General features: G+C 48.8%; 1 long non-coding RNA gene across 4 annotated transcripts in view; it reads right to left on the bottom strand.

The window, feature by feature from the left end:
- Positions 1-18,225, bottom strand: part of LOC146862874 (uncharacterized) — a 218,352-nt gene that overhangs the window by 64,648 nt on the left and 135,479 nt on the right. The gene's annotated exons all lie outside the window — the stretch shown is intronic.

Below are 18,225 nucleotides of genomic sequence, written 5' to 3'. Positions count from 1 at the left end.
TATTAAAAACTATTTCAATTGACTAACAAAAACAACCAGAAGACACAACATTGACAATGGATGTATTGCCACTAGAACAACATACTTAATAATGAACATCAAATATATATTGAATGAAAAACAATGGGTGTAGGGGAGGAGGTATACGGCGGGCAACACATCAAATCAAGGAAGGAAGTCCGGGGAAAACAACATACAACTGCAAAAAGGAATAGAATATATATATTTTATTGTCAAAAAACGAATACAATTAACTGAAAAGAACAACCATTAAACACAAAGTTGGCATTGAATACATTACCATTAGTACAATGTAGCTAAGTAATGGAATTAGAATATACATTGATTAAAACTTAGAACTAGAGGAAGAAGATCAAAACCCTGAGCAAGGAAAAAAAAATCCCAGATACAGGAAGCTCAAACTTTTTTTCGATCCATTACTCCTTGTCCTGGAAAATACATTTTCTCAGGTCATATGGTCATTTGAAAGTAAAGCACGATCCTTATAAGTGACTTTGAAAAGGCATGGGTGCACAAGACCATATCTTGCATTCATAGATCGTAGAGTTGGTCTAAAAGACAGAAATTCCTTCCGATGGGCAGCTGTTACTCATGACACATCTTGAGATATATATATACCCTCTAGCCAGACCATAGTATTTTTTTTCTTTGCTTAGATGCTTTGTCAGAAACTCTGTATATTCAAGGAAAAGAACGATTATTCCTCTAGGGCGAGCAGAACTTGACATATCTGAAGGTTTAGGGCCAATAGGGTGAGCAGGCTGTAGATTAAGATGTATCCCCCCTTTAAGGCCCACCAGTTTGGGAATATGAACCCCAAGGAAGGGAAGCATGTCCAGACCCTCTGCTGCTTCCAAAATACCTTAAATTTGAAGATTATTACGTCTGTTTCAGTTTTCCAAGTCTTCGGTCTGCTGCTTCTGGAGCGTTATCTCTTTGGACATACTATCAATCTTGGTGGCAGGATCATGCACATCACTGATCTGTTGTTCAACCTCAGATACCCTGGACTCCAACAAAGACCACTTTGCCTCAATACATTGAAGTGTGGTGTTAGTCTCCATGACAAAAGGTTTCAAGTGCTTGATTTCTTCCAGGAGATCTTCCAGAGTCAGTGGTGACTTTGTATGGGAAGCAGGATCCTTTTTCTGTCTTTTATTGGGATCATTTGTTTCCTTGCGGCAAAGAGGCATAAGAGTAGATGTGGTAGCAGCCTTCAAAGTAGAAGCGGGAGAGTGCTCCATAGGTTTATACCACACAATAAAAGATATCCAGAATATGTGCTCTATTCAAAAGTGTCAGTAATGCCCAAAAAGCTGAAGATTAACCAAATAGATTTTTAATTGAATTGTATCAGGAAAAATCAAATAAGTCAACCTTTTCTATTTTCCAGAGAGATAATTATGTGGAGACAGGTCAACGCGAAAGGAGGTATCAGAAACACTGTAGGTAAGGACGGAACAGTATTTGTGAGTGACATGAACTAGGTGCTAGTCATGTTGTGGCGAGGTAGAAGTAACAGGTCGTAGGCCAGGTTTATTTAAGTACGGTTTTATTTTACTAAAGACACGTTTATGCCGACTTGTTATTCTTTCAGTGGCAAACTTGGCGGGATCCATCTTGTCAGATTAATCCTCGTCCACTCTGTATGGGTTTTGGCTCCACCTCCCGGCTTCCGATGACCGGTCTCCGTATACCGTTGGTACCGATGGGTAGAGGAGGGTATGAAGACAAACAAAAGAAAAAGAGGTATCAGGACTCTTTTCCGGTTGATTACCAATGCTTAAGGGACCGGAAAGTGAAGGAGGCACCACACGCTCTTGTGCACGTCGTGACACACAACAGAATTGGGATTCGTGAACTAGTGCTCGTGTGTGAGGAAAGTTATAATTGGTGGTTTAGCGGGGGTCTGAGGGTTCCCGCTTAGGTAGTCGTGTGGTCTCTCCTCCTCACCCACCCCGAGAACTTGTCTCGTACCTGTTCCAGCCACGCTTCCCCTGGAGCGTGGCTCGGCGACACGTGGGGGCGTTGGCCTCCTGGCTCAGTTGGGACTGCAGCTGGACCCGGTCCTCATTCTGCTCCGTCTTCCTCGTCCTCTCCTCTGCTCACCACGAACGCTCCCACTCTCGGCTCTTCCTCCGCTCCGGTGTCAATGCACACCCACTTCCTGGATTTCTCAGTCCTTAACGCCTGGAGCGTCCTGACGTCAGTTGGGGGCAGAGTCTCGTCACCTTGGAAACCACAGTTAAAGGAGCCGGCTTCGTGTTCATCCTCCGTTGGCTCCAATAAAAGTGTGGATTGTGGTTTTCAGTCTTCCTGCTGAGAGAGGACAAGAGGGGGAGATCGAGGCACTGCAGACCACCAGTCGACATCGGGCTCTAATGTCTTGCCCAGTGAGCCTGCCCCGTCACATACCTCCCCCCCTGGATTCTCCCGATCAAGGAGAGGAAAGACCCTAGATAGGTAGTCTGCGTTCCCGTTATCTCTACCCTTTCGATGGCGTACCTCAAAGGTAAACGGCTGTAGGGACAAAAACCAGCGGAGCACCCTGGGGTTCTGGGCTTTGTTCCGGCACATCCATTGCAAGGGGGCATGGTCCGTGTACAGGATAAATGGTTGCCCTTCCAGATAATAGCGCAACTAGTCAATGGCCCACTTAATTGCTAGGCATTCCCTCTCTATCATGGGGTACTTGCGTTCCTGGGGAAACAGCTTCCTACTAATACTACTAATATATAAGACCGGGTGTTCTAGACCATATCCCCCTATCTGGGATAACACTGCCCCCAGCCCAGAGTTAGAAGCATCCGTGGACAACAAAAAGGTCTTACTAAAATCTGGGGATATGTGTACGGGGTTTGTGGTGATGACCTTTTTCAGGCTCTGGAAAGCGTCTAACATCTCTGGGGAAGGATGTAGGAGCTGCTGTAGTCGGACCTCCCTCCGAAGTATATTGGTTAAAGAGGCCGCCAGTTCCGAAAATTGTGGAACGAATCGTCGATAGTATCCAATCAGACCCAAAAACGCCCGCAGTTCTTTCTTGGTGGTAGGAAAGGGCGTTTCTACTATTGCTTTTACTTTTTCGGTCTGGGGGGCAATCACTCCATCTCTCAACACATATCCGAGATATTTTACTGTTTGATAGGCTGCACGGGATTTTTTTAAATTGATGTTTAGCCCGGCACGTTCTAGTGCCTGTAGGATGGTTTCAGATGTTGTAAGTGTTCTACCCGAGTCCTACTGAAGACAACTATATCATCCAGGTATGCTGAACAAAACAAGGGGTATGCCTGTAGGACGGTGTTCATCAGTCTTTGAAACGTGGCAGGTGCCCCGTGGAGGCCAAAAGGGAGAACGTTGAACTCAAACAATCCTTCGTCAGTTGTGAACGCGGTTTTCTTTCGGTCCTCCTCCCGGAGGGGCACCTGCCAGTACCCCTTTGTTAAATTAAACATTGTGATGTACTTGGAGTCGCCTAGCTTCTCGATAAGCTCGTCAACCCTTGGCATAGGGTAGGCATCAAATGTTGATATCGCGTTTAGGGCTCGAAAATCCATGCAGAAGCACGTTGTTCCGTCCGGCTTCAGGACCATCACGATTGGAGACGCCCAGTTGCTCTTAGACGGACGAATCATGCCAAGCCTAAGCATCTCCTGCACCTCTCTTCTTACCGCTGCTCTCCTTGCCGCGGGTATCCAATAGGGCCTCTGTTTCACTATCTTCTGTGTCTCAATCTTGTGTTCAGCTAGAGAGGTCTTCCCTGGAGTGTCCGAAAAAATGGCCAAAAATAGAAGCAAGGTTTGGTGTAGTTCTTCCTTCATTTCCTCTGTTATTTCTTTGTTGATCACGAGTCACTCAAGTGTATCCTCACCCGAAGTAGAGGTTGGTAACGAAAGGTGGGCTGCTTTGGGTATGGGCCCCAGCCATTTTTTTAACAAGTTTATGTGATAACATTGTGTTCGGGTAGGTGTTATCTGTACTCGGTACGTGGTGTTGCCCAAGGCCTCTAATACCAGGTATGGGCCTAACCATTCACTTTGAAACTTTCGAGTAGAGGAAAGGAGTAGAACCAACACCCACTCTCCAACAGCCAGTTTTCTCCACTTCTTTCCCCTGTCGTAGTATTTCTTTTGTTTCGCTCTGCTTTTATCCAGGTTGGGGTAGGCCAGGTCCCTCAACTTTCCCAGCTTTGACCTCAGTTGTTGTGTGTATTCCAACAGGGATCTCTGGTCGTTCTCCTCTTCGGTCTCCCAGGCGTCCTTGGTCATCTCAAGGAGGGACCTGGGTTGCCCCCCATACAGCATCTCGAACGCTGAACAACCCAGACTGCTTTGTACCTGGGCGCGTAATACATATAGGGCCAGCGGTAGGAGGCGGTCCCAGTCCTGGCCCTCGACGGTGAGCATCTTCTTCAGAGTTGCTTTTAGGGATCGATTGTACCTCTCGACGAGGCCGTCGGTCTGGGGATGGTATACTGGCATGCAGAGGTGGTGGAGATCCAAAGAGCGACATACTGATTTCATTAGTCTGGACATGAATGGGGTCCCTTGGTCCGTCAATACTTCTTTGGGGAAACCCACCCCGGAGAGCAATTCCAGAAACTTCTTCGCAATGTTTTTGGTAGTGGGGGCTCTGAGGGGGAACGCTTCTGGGAATCTAGTGGCGTAATCCACAATTACCAATGCGTAGAGGTTACCTTTAGACGTCTTGGGCAGAGGACGGATCAAGTCCATACCAACTCTCTCGAATGGTGTTCCGAAATGGCCATGGGTTGAAGTGGGTCTGCCGGAGGGCGTTGCATATTCTTTTTCTGGCATATTTGACACGTTTGACAGTACCTCTGGATGTCCTTATAGATACCAGGCCAGAAAAAGTGACGCAATACGCTCTCTGTTGTTTTCTCCACCCCAGAGTGTCCTGCTGTGAGGTGTGCGTGGGAGAAGAATAAGATCTGCTCTTGGAAGGGTACAGGGACTAATAGTTGTGTTGGTTCCCCTGGGCCTCCTTCGTGATATAGGAGGTCGTTCCTGATCAAAAAGCGAGGATAAGTGGGCGAGGGCTTACTCTGGTTGATGTGGGCTGATTCCCAGGCGTTAAACAAAGAGGAATCATTGGCTTGGGAAAAGCGAAAACTCCGGTCCAATAGCCAAGGGTCTGGGGAAGTGAAAGCTGGAAGGGGGTTTCCCTGAACTCCTGTCTTTCTTCCTTCTTTATCTTGAAACAGGGAGAGGAAATTGGGATTGTCAACCCCCAGGATATTATCTTCCGGTAGAGATTGAACTACCCCCACCCGTACCGTACAAGGGTTTCTATCAATTGGAACCATGGTTACTACTGCCAGTGGATATGGTTTTATATCTCCGTGCACACAATGGATATGTACTAATGTGTCTGGAACATATTTGGTAGGGAGGATAAGACCTTTCTGTACTACCGACTGCTTACACCCCGAATCTAACAAGGCCTTTACCATTTCCCATTCACCTGTACACGTACGTAAAAGGATGACCCCAACTCTGCCGAGTACAGCACGGCCTTCGGGATGCACCCAACCTCCATGGGTTCATCCGCTGGTTTCTTTCTGGGGCACAGACGGGCGATGTGGCCCCAGTCGCCACATTCGAAACACTGTGGCCCCCTGAACGTGGGCATCTCTACTCGGGCAGGTTTGGATCTTGGAAGGTCCATCAAAGGTTTTGGTTTCTTTTCTGTCCTAGGGGGTAGGCCACTTTTATTAGCTTTCTCATTGTCCCACACCAAGGTTCGAGGTTGTTCTCTAGAATAGTTAGCGGCTATCTCGATGACCTGTTCAGCAGAGAGATTGGAATGTTGTTTGAGCCACCACTGCATACCATATGGGAAAGCCTCCATGAATTGTTCTAGGTACACCCTAGTCATTATCTCATCTTTGGTACTAGTGGCTGGTTTAAGCCACTTGTCCGCGGCCATCTTTAGGCAAAAAAACAGGATCTTCGGATTTTCTCCTGGTACGCCTCTTTCTTTGCGAAACCTCACTCTGTAGGCTTCTGCATCTAGACCTAGATGGTCTAGAATCACTTCTTTGATCTCCTGGTATGGGGTGTTCCCCGTGGCATTAGCAACTTGGTACGCAAACTGGGCTTCACCAGTGAGGAGTGGTGCCAAAAAGAATGGCCATTTTTCTTTGGGCCAGCCACACGCTCTGGCGGCTCGCTCGAAGTTCAATAAAAAGCATCCATATCTTCCCTGGGTAAGTACTTTTGGTGCGATATTCCTGAGGGACTATGAGCGGGGGCTCGTCTTTCTACATGGCTAGAGGTACTAGGGTCATGCACCGCCTTCTGCAGGCTCTCTATCTGGGCAGTGATAGTGTTTTTGAAAACCTTACGGTCCGCTTGCGCTGAGATCATCTGTCTCTCGATGGCCCATTCCAATTTTTCCTGGCCTTTGATGAGGTGTTGGATCACCGCCGCCATCATGGGCTCACTGATGGACTGGGATGTTGATCCCACTTCTGACACCAGTTGTGGCGAGGTAGAAGTAACAGGTCGTAGGCCAGGTCTATTTAAGTACGGTTTTATTTTACTAAAGACACGTTTATGCTGCCTTGTTATTCTTTCAGTGGCAAACTTGGCGGGATCCGTCTTGTCAGATAAATCCTCGTCCACTCTTTACGGGTTTTGGCTCCACCTCCCGGCTTCCGATGACCGGTCTCCGTATTCCGTCCGTACCGATGGGTAGAGGAGGGTATGAAGACAACCAAAAGAAAAAGAGGTATCAGGACTCTTTTCCGGTTGATTACCAATGCTTAAGGGACCGGGGAGTGAAGGAGGCACCACACGCTCTTGTGCACGTCGTGACACACAACGGAATTGGGATTCGTGAACTAGTGCTTGTGTGTGAGGAAAGTTATAATTGGTGCTTTAGAAGGGGTCTGAGGGTTCCCGCTTAGGTAGTCGTGTGGTCTCTCCTCCTCACCAACCCCAAGAACTTGTCTCGTACCTGTTCCAGCCACGCTCCTCCTGGAGCGTGGCTCGGCGACACGTGGGGACGTTGTCCTCCTGGCTCAGTTGGGACTGCAGCTGGACCCGGTCCTCGTTCTGCGCCATCTTCCTCGTCCTCTCCTCTGCTCACCACGATTGCTACCACTCTCGGCTCTTCCTCTGCTCCGGTGTCGATGCACACCCACTTCCTGGATTTCTCAGTCCTTAACGCCTGGAGCGTCCTGACATCAGTTGGGGGCGGAGTCTCGGCACCTTGGATACCCCAGTTAAAGGAGCCGGCTTAGTGTTCATCATCCGTTGGCTCCAATAAAGTTGTGGATTGTGGTTTCCAGTCTTCCTGCTGAGAGGGGACAAGAGGGGGAGATAGAGGCACTGCAGACCACCAGTCGACATCGGACTCTAATGCCTTGCCCAGTGAGCCCGCCCCGTCACACGTCTGTTTAGATTACTTCAAAGCACTGCGCAAGAAATAAAAAATATTCCCCGGAAAAAAAAAATCACAATGCCCAAGGTTTTCTGAGTAAAATTCCTTAAATTAATCAAATATATATGCCACTTATGCGATTAGTACTTGGAACACCAGTTAACATCTAACTGACAAGCTGTGGGCAGCTGGAGTGCTTTAAGGTCATATTGCAAGGGGTTTCGTTTCCACCAAAGCCTGGAAGCGCCTCAGGAAGTTCAGACTCCGACGCTCCCTGCTAAGACAAAATGGCGGCAGCTAGCCCTGAGGTGCGCGACGCGGGGGGAGAACGAGGTGAACAACCTTCAAAAAATGTCCAAAAAGGAAATTGACCTCGACTCCCCGGGCACCTTATTCTTCATTTTGCGAACATTTGCAGCAGGCGCCTCCGCTTCAAGAAAGGAAAAGGCTCCGACGCCGAGCGGAGCTTCAGCGCCCAACAGCCATCTTGCGGCGGTTTCGGCCACGCCCCCATCCTATTTTTGTTGTGACAGCAGCACATTTACAGATATCTACTCAGCTTATGTTCCCATTTTTTAAAAGTATTTTGTGTGCGGCAGCCCCATGCTTACTATGTGTGGCATTCCGTTTTTGTGCATTGTGTACATGTGTTCTTAAATATATCATTGGTTGGCCTGTATCTATACCTTACTTGTAAAAGATTACTTTCTGATGTAATGTTGAAGGGTACTTAGGCTTTCCATAGCTTTTGTATTTAGGGCATGCTTTCGACCTGGTTCCCTCATTGCTATTTTTATTTATACATAAATTGCCTTTAATTGTGCCCGGTCTTCAGTGCCGATTTGGGAATCAGCTTCCTGTGTACTAATTTTCGTCCTTAGGCCAGGATATGCAAAATTTACTTTTTCAGTACAACCAACATTTGCAACGATGACAATGCAAGTACAACAACAATTCAAGCACACAGCTGTTGCAGATATTCAATTTTTGCTCTAGATGGTCGATCTATATTTCTTTCTCCCTGTGGTCAGACAGTGCAAAGATCAATGAGAAAATGCAGTGTCTGGTGCCCACTCCATGTGACCTGGCCCCTGCATGACTTTGTAAAATTGTTATCTTGCACCGTAGTACAAGCTTACGCTTTTAGAGAAGATCTCAAAGCACTTTTGTTTTGATTTTTTCTACCTACTGATAACTTGTCAAAGGGTTTTACACCTCCTGATCACGAAGGAGGTCAGCCAATTTTCTTTCCCTCATGAGGATCCTTTCCCAGAATGCCTATGTTTGCTTCCTCTTACGTTGCCTATGTTCTACTTCTTCTAATGTAACCATGCCATTCTGTGAAAATTTCTCTAATGCCTATTGGTCCACTTGTGCTAAATAAGTATGATGAGAATAAAATAAAGCAAGCATTGTCAAAGCCAATAGGTCTGGCTTATAAGTTGATTCCTGATTAAAACATTACATAAACGCCTGTTACAGTGAAAAAACAAAACTAAAAACGATTGTGTTTGGAACAAAATCCATCCATGAAATATTGAATTTAATGTGTGATCATTCAATGTACTTTTGAGATGTAAAATAACTCCATAGGAGGTGGAATGATACACCAAACTGTGTATCCAAAGCCCATTCTATGTATAACGCATGTGTATAGTATGTCTAAGTATATTTAAAAGAGTTGGTAACAACAGCTCAGCAGACCGCTGTGCTGTGAAGCCAGATCTGAAAATGAGCTTGACTGCTGTGGTCCGAAGAATGCGGGCTAAAAAAGGGCACGGATAATCGTGAGAAGACTGGCGTGCCAATAATGTTCAGCAGGTTCCCAGGCATGGTTAAAAGCATGCTTCTTTCTGCTTTAGAAATTGGATGTTTGCCATTAGTTAAGCCAACACCATCAATTGGTGAGTATCATCGTTACATTATTCATCTAGGTAATGTGTCTGGCATTTGATCTTAAGCCTCCTAGTTCTAGTCGGGTTTGTGGTAATCCTTCAGCAATGCAGTGTCTGCCACATATCAGTCCTTAATTATGTGTTGGAATAAGAAGGGTGGATCTTTTACCACTTAACAAGCAAGATCATGCTCTCGCATTGTTGGTTCTTTTCGTGAACAGCACTAGAACATGAGCTATTTGCACAAATGATTGATATGCTTATTTTTCAGCTCTGGTTAACCAATGTTTTCATCACTCATCTCCATTATGTTCAATACAGTTGTGTTTCCTTTAAGGAAATATTTATACAGTTACAATGACTTCTTTTCTCCTTTAATCCTTTAGTAGCTTTTCCTCAGGGAGAATAAAAATATCAAAAAGGGAAGTAATTTTGGAAAATTAGGGCCTCATTTACAAGGCCATTGCGCCACCGATTTGTCACTTTTTTTGACGAAACAGCAGTGCAGACTGTCTGCCCATATTTACAAGGCCACGGAAAGTCACCCTGCGTTACTTTTCATGGCCTTGTAAATATGGACCCCTTTCATGCATTACTCTGCGTGAAAGAGGATTTCTATGGGTGTTGCTGTGGATGTTACCACACAACATCCATGAAACCTGACACATTCCCACATTTACAAAGTTTTGTAAAGCTTGGAATGCGTCAGAATTCTACATCTCCCTAGGGGAGGCGTCGAAGTGGAGCAACAAAGAGAAATATATTTATTTCTCTTTGTATTTTCCTCTTTCTATGCATGCTGCAACCTCATTATGGGCCATATGTAGGTAGCTAAATACCGGCCGGTAACGGCCGAAATTCGGTAAATATCACGTTACCGACCGGTATTTTGGCGATTGAGATGTAGGAGGCCAAAAAGCAGGATTCGGTAATTATGAATCAGAAAATACTGATTCATCTTTACCGAATTCTAAATTACCGAATCGGAATTACCGAATTCCTATTTACCGAATCGGTAAATAGGAAATGGTAAAACGAGAAAAGAGATGTAGGTAAATTCGGTATTACCGAATTGCATGAAATTCGGTATTTAAGAGTCGGTATTTAACTCTGAGTGATAGCAGGTGGTAATCAGCTAAAGTGCATATAAGCAATCCCAAAATGCAACAGCGTGATCACCATGGCGGCTCTGTATGTGATTGCAAGGCGCCTACGTCTACAGGCAGCAGGAATGAGGATCTGGATACGGGAGGAGCGCATTTACAGATAGCGCATCACACTCTTCCAACAGAATGAGGCTGAGATACATGAAAGGTACAGGTTACACCCCCAAACCATCATGGACCTGATAAGGGACTTGCACCCACTCCTGGACCATCCAACAACAAGGGCGCACGCCATACCACCACATGTGCAGGTGCTGTGTAGCCTCCATCTACTCGCATCTGGCAGTTACCAGGGGGTGATAGCTGCGGTAGGCGGGGTATCCCAGAGTTGCCTGTCCCGTTTCTTCAGGATGTTCCTGGATGCCATGATGCAGAGAATGCAACACTACATTAGCTTCCCAAACACACAGGCTGAACTGCTGAAAACCAAGACAGACTTCTACCAGATGGCACAGTTCCCGCATGTCATAAGCTGCATCGATGGCACACACATTCCAATCTGCCCACCAGCAGCCACTGAGTATATCTACAGGAACAGAAAGTCCACCCACTCCATAAATGTGCAGGTAATCTGCGATGCTGCCAACATAATTACTGACATCATAGCCAAATTTCCTGGGAGCACCCACGACTCCTACATCTTCCAGAACAGTGGGATCTACACATGCCTGGTTGCGGGAGAATTTGGAGAAGGATACCTGCTAGGTAAATCACTGTGACACTCCCTAATACTTACTGCAGATGACTGTGTATTGGTGTATGTGACTAATAGCACCCTCTTTCTCACCTAGGCGATAGTGCATATGCTATGTGGTCATTCATCCTCACTCCCTACCTACACCCATCAACCCTGAGTGAGAGACGATACAATGTGGCACACAAATCAACACGCAACGTGGTGGAGCGCACGTTTGGACTTTTGAAAAGCAGGTTCCGCTGCCTCCACAAGAGCGGAGGCGCACGCCAGTACACACCCATCATCTGCTGCAAGATGATTGCTACTTGTGCAATGCTGCACAACCTTGCCACAAAGAAAGGTACAGAAGTGGAAATAACCGATTTTGAGGAGGATGATGATGATTTTGCACAGCCAGAGCCCAACGCAGCAGGAGTGCCAGCAGCAACAGATGGGAGAGAGAGACGGGCAGAGATCACATGCAACTATTTCTAAGTAAGTAAGGAGACACAGCCAGTTGTTGGATGCAATGACGTAGTTTTAATTTGTGGCCACTACGCCACAACACAAACAGCCAAACTGGGCTTACAAATTGGTGACATCCATTGTAGGAAGTCATGGGTTACTTCACCCAACTCTGTCCTGGCAGTGTGGCCTGCATCAGCGTCTGCGGCCACGCACTACAGTGTGGGATGCCAGAGACTGACTGTCCTCACTGCTGCTCCTCCGTGTGTCTGTGACAGGGGGGGGGTAATGCTGCTCCGACTAGTCGTGTCCTCGCTGTCCACAACATCCACAGCACCAGTATTGGCAGACTGGCTCGTCAGCAGCACCTCAAGAGCAGTGTTCACCTTAACCAGCCCCCTAGAAACATCAGTGCTGCAGTGCGCAAGCCCCTCCTGCATGGCCACAGAACGCCTGCAGAGCAGAGAAGTGGCAGTAGCTAGTCAGTTCACTGCCCTCGTATGGTGCTCCATTTTCTGCCTCTCCCTTCGCCGTGTTGCTCTGTCCTCCTCCATTTTACTGCACAGCAGCATCACAGACTGGGACATGTCCCGCATGCCCGCAGCCATCTCCCTCATGCCCTCAGCCATTGAGGAAATGCCCCTGTCAATGTTGCTCATTTTATCATTGAGGCACTTCATTTGTCGTTGTACCGACTGTATTGCCTTCCCTTGTAGGCGCTGCACCTTCACCATGGTTGCCTCCAGCCCTCCGAAGACACCATGGCTCTCACCCTGTGGAGGCGGACTGCTCACACGAGCCCTGCGGCGGCGTCTGGCACCTGTGTGTGCTCCCTCAACGGTGGACAGCAACCCAGCATTGCTATCATCCAGTGGCACGGTGGTTGATTCATCCCCCCTCGAGTCTTCTAAGGAGGACTCGGACACATGCAGTCTGGCAACAGCACGCCTCCTAGGTCTCACCACTGCAGGTGGTGTTGATGCTGGTGAGGCTAGCAGTAGTGGCGATGCTGGCTGTGGTGGCGTGGCTGGCTGTGGTGGTGAGGCTGGCTGTGGTGGTGAGGCTGGCTGTGGTGGTGAGGCTGGCATTGGTGGTGTTGTGTGCCCTGCACTCGTGGTGGCCTTCTCAGTGATGTGCTTCCGGGGTGCCCTCTCTCCCTTCTCCTGAGCAGTCCTGCGCGATGTGTCGCCTGTGGACAGAAACTTTACATTAGCTCAGTGTACCTGCAGCCCTGCATTGCTCACATCATAATACATTTCTGCAACACTATCTAATTGTCCTGTGACTGATTATCGCAGATGTGTGTCACATGCCTTGTTGTTCGGTGCAATTCCTGTCATGATAGGGGTTTCCCTGACTACATCACCCATAATGCATTGCTGGTCTGAACAAAAACCTGTACTGGAGTGGGAATCACATTGCCCAATTGGGGATTTGGGATAGGGGAGCGGGGGGGGGGGCACAATGCTGCGCATGCTTCTTACCTTTTTTGGTAGCAGCTCTGGCTGAGCTGTCTGCATCACCAATCCCAACGACACTTTCAGGCTCTATCGTGGACTCCACGAGCTGCTCCAGGTCTGTCAGGGCAGGTGTCCTGTTCCTTCCTCCTCCTGTCTGGCTGGCCTGTTTTTTAATATCAGCCATCTTCCTCTTGGTGATGATCCGGATGTCATACCACCGCTTCTTCAGCACATCAATGTCCCGGGGGGTCACTCCAATGGCATTTACCTGCGACTGGATTCCTTGCCAGATCCTTCTTTTTTCAGACTCTGCAACTTGCAGGGACTGCTTTCCAAAAAGCTTATTGTGCTGTGTAGGAGAGTAGGGTCTGCAATCCTATGATCACCCAGATTTTTTGCTTTTGCTTCATTGGTTTACGACTTTCTCCGGCTGTGGGCCTGCCAATCAGACCCACAGCCTAGCTGTTCTCTCTCGAAATTAACACACATGTACATTAGGTGCATCCACTAATTGGAACTGGGCCGCCTTGTCAGTCCCTGTCTCAGCATACCACAGGTATCCAGGGCATCGGTGTACCCAGGGCCTACCAGGGGCTGAAGCATGTATTATGCCACCCCTGGAATGGCCGCCCAAATCTGACACAACTGGCTGCACGACAGCTGGGGCCACGTGGTGTAATCACCCGTTGCTGTAGGTGTAGTATTCCTACACCTAAACCCTAAAATGGACACATGGATTCCTATCAGTCACTCCTATAGCAGGCCTTATCAATCCTGAAGGCAGAGTGCAGGGAATCATGTGGGACGGTGCTCTGGCACGAGCTGAGCCCGTCGACGGCTTGCGGAACCAAGTCCTAAAAGCCGTTCCATGGTGACGCGGGCCAACTACTTTTAATGCATTATAATCCTTGCGGTTATTTGCTAACGTTGGCATCACCTCACCTACACATGTCGAGTAAGGTGTCATACGAATGGGAATACGAACCCCTCGCCAGTCCTGGCGACGGGGTTAGCATTCCCCCCTTTTAGAGGGACACGACATGGAAGTAACCTTGAACCCCGGTTAAAGTTGACTCAAGCCTCAGCATCACAAAATGGATGCTGCCACCAGACACAAGTCTGACCTCCTGCTGCTGGGGGACCTTCCAGCAAGGGGAGCTTGGACAAAGGGTTTCCTGTCGAGGGCGGTGTTAGCACCATCCCAGACAGGGTTTGTGTATCCCAGGTAGGCAGGGCTGAAAGGAAGGTGATTGCAAGTGGCACCCCGGTGCTCACTGTGCATAGCCCGGCTCAACCCAGTTTCGGGGGCACACCAGCCCCTGAGCTGGCGCGAAGCCGGACAAAGGATAGGGGTGTAACCACCCCCCTCCTGGCTCCACCCATAGGTAGAACCTAGTCACGGGCCAGCCCCTTTTCTTAGAATAAAGGTAGGAGCGAGTCCCCTTCCCAAATTGGATAATCAGATAATCGGATAACTCCGAATCACGAACCACTTTCCACGAAAGGAACTCTTGACTATTTCTGAAGACTCTCCCTTGTGGCTAAGGAGTAGCCACCCTGCACCAGCAGGCACCACCTAAGCGCTTGCGGTTTGCTGTACGTCTCCTACGGATCAAGACTGCCCAGCTCGACGAGACCCGAGTTCCCTGCCATCTCTGACCTTTTACCTACCTCATCAGCCCAGCTGAGAGTCGTAGGTGTGACGAGACCTGCGGGACCGGCTATCTTCAGAACCTGCACGACGCTTATCTAGCACGCCCACCGAGGGACCCTCGAGTGAGTGCACCTAGGGTTTGAGAAGCCCTAAACCCTGAGCAGCTCCAGCATCGAAGTCTGTCTCCCCAGCATCCACGAGATCTGCGTGGGGGCCCTTCCGCTTCTTGCTGTTCCCAGCGTTGTCCGACCACTTGCCGACCGGCTTGTGGCCCTCTTCACGACGCTCCAAGATTATTTGCATCACCGGCCTGGTTGCTCCAGACTGGCTCTTGCTCCCCTTCAACAGAGGAGTACCACGGACCCTCCTGGTCCACTCCCGACGCCATCTTGACTCCCCCGCTTGGGTTGCCACTGCCAAGATCCGCTGCCCCTTCCTGGGCCCAGCATCATCGACAGCAGACACCTTCGTGGGACAGCTCGCCCTCCATCCTGGTCGCCGCCGCGCCTCCTGGTCCGAGGAACAGCCGAGTCCGACGTCACCCACTCACCTGGTCGAGGTGACTTCAGCCGGTACCCCCCTGGTACCCACCCGATCGCTGGCTAGCGGTTGAGAACTGAGTCCCCTCTGCTTTCAGGTTTCCTTCATCACCGATCCAGGCTTGGATCGCTCTGAACATCGTCACTGGTCGCCTGCCAGCAACTTCTTCTTTCAGGCTCCTGAGACTACACGAGGACTCCCGACATCTTGCCGAACTTCACGCAGCCGCAGCCTCCGGGCTAGGTAACTCGAGCATCTCGGTGCTCCATCGCAGGTTCGCTCTACAAGTGTCCAGTTCCTTTTTCGTTTAGTCCCACTGATCGGAACACTCCGGAATCAGTACCTCCAGACTTTAACCATTCGCATTTCACTGTTAGTGTAGATGGTTTCTCGTGCCCCTCGGGCATTTGTGTAAATTGTGCAACTGAAGTATTTTCCTAAGAGTTTTGTAGTGTGCTTAGCTCCCTGACTCATAAAGAGCCAGGGTAGTCTTGTTATAAATAAATATCCTTTTATTTTCATAACAACTTGTGTGGTGTCCTTTCACTTGGTGTTCAAGGTGTATATGTGATGGTAAACAGCCGGCTTAACACGCCCTCTAGAGTTTAGCCTAAGACTGCTCGTATCCACGCTACTAGGATAGCTGGTCTATAAGGTTGACTTGCAACCAATCATCAATAAGGGTCGTTTGGAATGATACACAGTGATCACTAGAATAGTGAGCACTACATATCAGGCCAACTTCTCACATTGGTGAGCAGCGGTTGGGATTTGAGCTTGCTGTTGTTTTACCACACACGTATCCTAAGAATATCGCAGTGAAAGATCACATAAGTACCCAGGTACATATAACTTAACTTAGAATACTCCGAGTTCTACTGAACCGGCTGTTGTAGTGTAACAGGGCTTAGCACACCCTGACTACAACTCTTAGCAAGGGATCAGTAGGTAAACCCATAGTGTAGGTAGGTGCAACACTTACACCTCACTAGAAAAGCATGTCGGTCCACGGAGAGTCTGCAGGGACTCCCTTAGTGGTCAGTGACCCTCCACAGGTCGTGTCACGATATGCAACTCTTAGCTTCAAGGAGATGAGACAACTGTGTGCCTCCAGGAAGCTAAACCAGGGTTCTAACCCTACCATCGCAATACTGATAGGTCTCTTAGAGGCGTACGATGCTAGGAGGTCCTCTAACCCAGGTCCCCCCAGTGCAGATGGGAACATGCCTCCCTTAGAGGGAACCCTCGGTGACCCAGACCTCGACCTCCACACAGAGGAGGAGGACGAGGACGAGTTATCGGGAGACGAGGCAGACAAAGGTCCAGTGGTAGTCGGCAGGCTTACAAGGACCAACTTAAGCAGGCATGCGAATGGAACTGGGGGAGCCCCGGGCCCACGCTCAAGCAGGCTTAACCTTGGGAACGGACGAGCTAGGTCTCTCTCCAGAGGCTCTGGCAGATCGGTTCATACACATGTCTCTCAGGCACCTTCTCAGAGAGGAATGACTTCCCCTCAGAGGAGGGAGCATGAAGCGAAGATGCGGGAGGTCAATCTGAGGATCGAGCGGGAAGAACTTGCCCTCGCCAAAGAAAGACTTGCCTTGGCCCGAGAGCAGAAATTAAGTGGGTTAGACCCCACTGGTGGCAGCATTCTCAATAGAGAGAAAGACAGGGGTATAGACACTAGACACCTGAGTAAAATAGTGCCCCCCTTTAAACAAGGGGACGACATCCACAAGTGGATAACTGCCTTGGAGAGGGCCTGCACTGTCCAGTGCGTCCCCCCAAGTCAGTGGGCAGCTATACTGTGGCTTTCCTTTGAAGGTAAAGGAAGGGACAAGCTCCTCACTACAAGAGCTGAGGATGCTAACAACTACCAAGTCCTGAAGAGCACACTGATTGATGGGTTCGGATTAACCACGGAACAGTACCGGGTGCTGTTCCGGGACACCCAGAAAATTCAGTCTCAGGATTGGGCTGACTTTGTCGATTGTCCCACTAAGGCTTTGGAAGGCTGGTTGCTGGGTAGCAAGGTTACTGATTACACAGGATTGTACAATCTTATCATGCGAGAACAGATTTTAAACAACTGTCAGAACCAATTGTTGCATCAGCACCTTGTCGACTCGGATCTGACCTCTCCCCAAGAATTGGGAAAGAAGGCAGACAGATGGGTCAGAACAAGGGTCAAGCAGAACCAGAATCAGAACCAGGGTGGTCAGAAGAAAGCAGACCAAAAGGGTAACAAGAACGAACAAAATGACCAGAAGTCTTCGACAGGTCCCCAACAAACCAAAGAGGGTGGGGGTCAGGCTTCACAGAAGAAGAAGACTCAAGAAGGCCAGTCAAAAAGGTGGTGCCAATACTGTAAAAGTAAGACTCACTGGTTTAGTGAGTGCACCAAGAAAGGAGGGCAAACTCCTGCCACTGCAGCCCCTAAGGCACCTGCGCCCCCTAGTACAGTCAGCAGTGGTAGTGCGCCTCCCAAGGCATTAGTTGGGTTAACCTTGGGAACCGAGGGGAGTGACGACTTAGTCGGCACGCTCACTCAGGCCGTCCTTGTCTGTACAGGGGATATGGATATGTCCCCTGATGCCAGTCCCAATACTTTGGGCAAATACAGACAGACACCTTTGATAAATGGAAAAGTGGCTCAGGCCTACAGGGACACGTGTGCCAGTGTCACCATGGTGACGCCTAACTTCGTGGACCCTGGACAGATCATGCTAGGTACCAGTTACCTAGTGACCAATGCCAGCAACGTCACTACCAATCACAGTATGGCAGTTGTTGATTTCTCCTGGGGAGGGGTAAGTGGCCCGAAAAAGGTTGTGGTTAGTTCAGACCTCCCCGTAGAATGTCTGTTGGGCAATGATTTGGAAACGTCACAATGGTCAGAAGTGGAGCAGAGGACTCACATGGAGATGTTAGGCTTGCCAGC

This window comes from Triturus cristatus, chromosome 2_2 (genome assembly GCF_964204655.1).
Source record: "Triturus cristatus chromosome 2_2, aTriCri1.1, whole genome shotgun sequence".
NCBI classification, from domain to species: Eukaryota; Metazoa; Chordata; class Amphibia; order Caudata; family Salamandridae; genus Triturus; species Triturus cristatus.
Note: the sequence above shows the minus strand (reverse complement) of the source record. Positions and strands in the feature narration are given on the sequence as shown.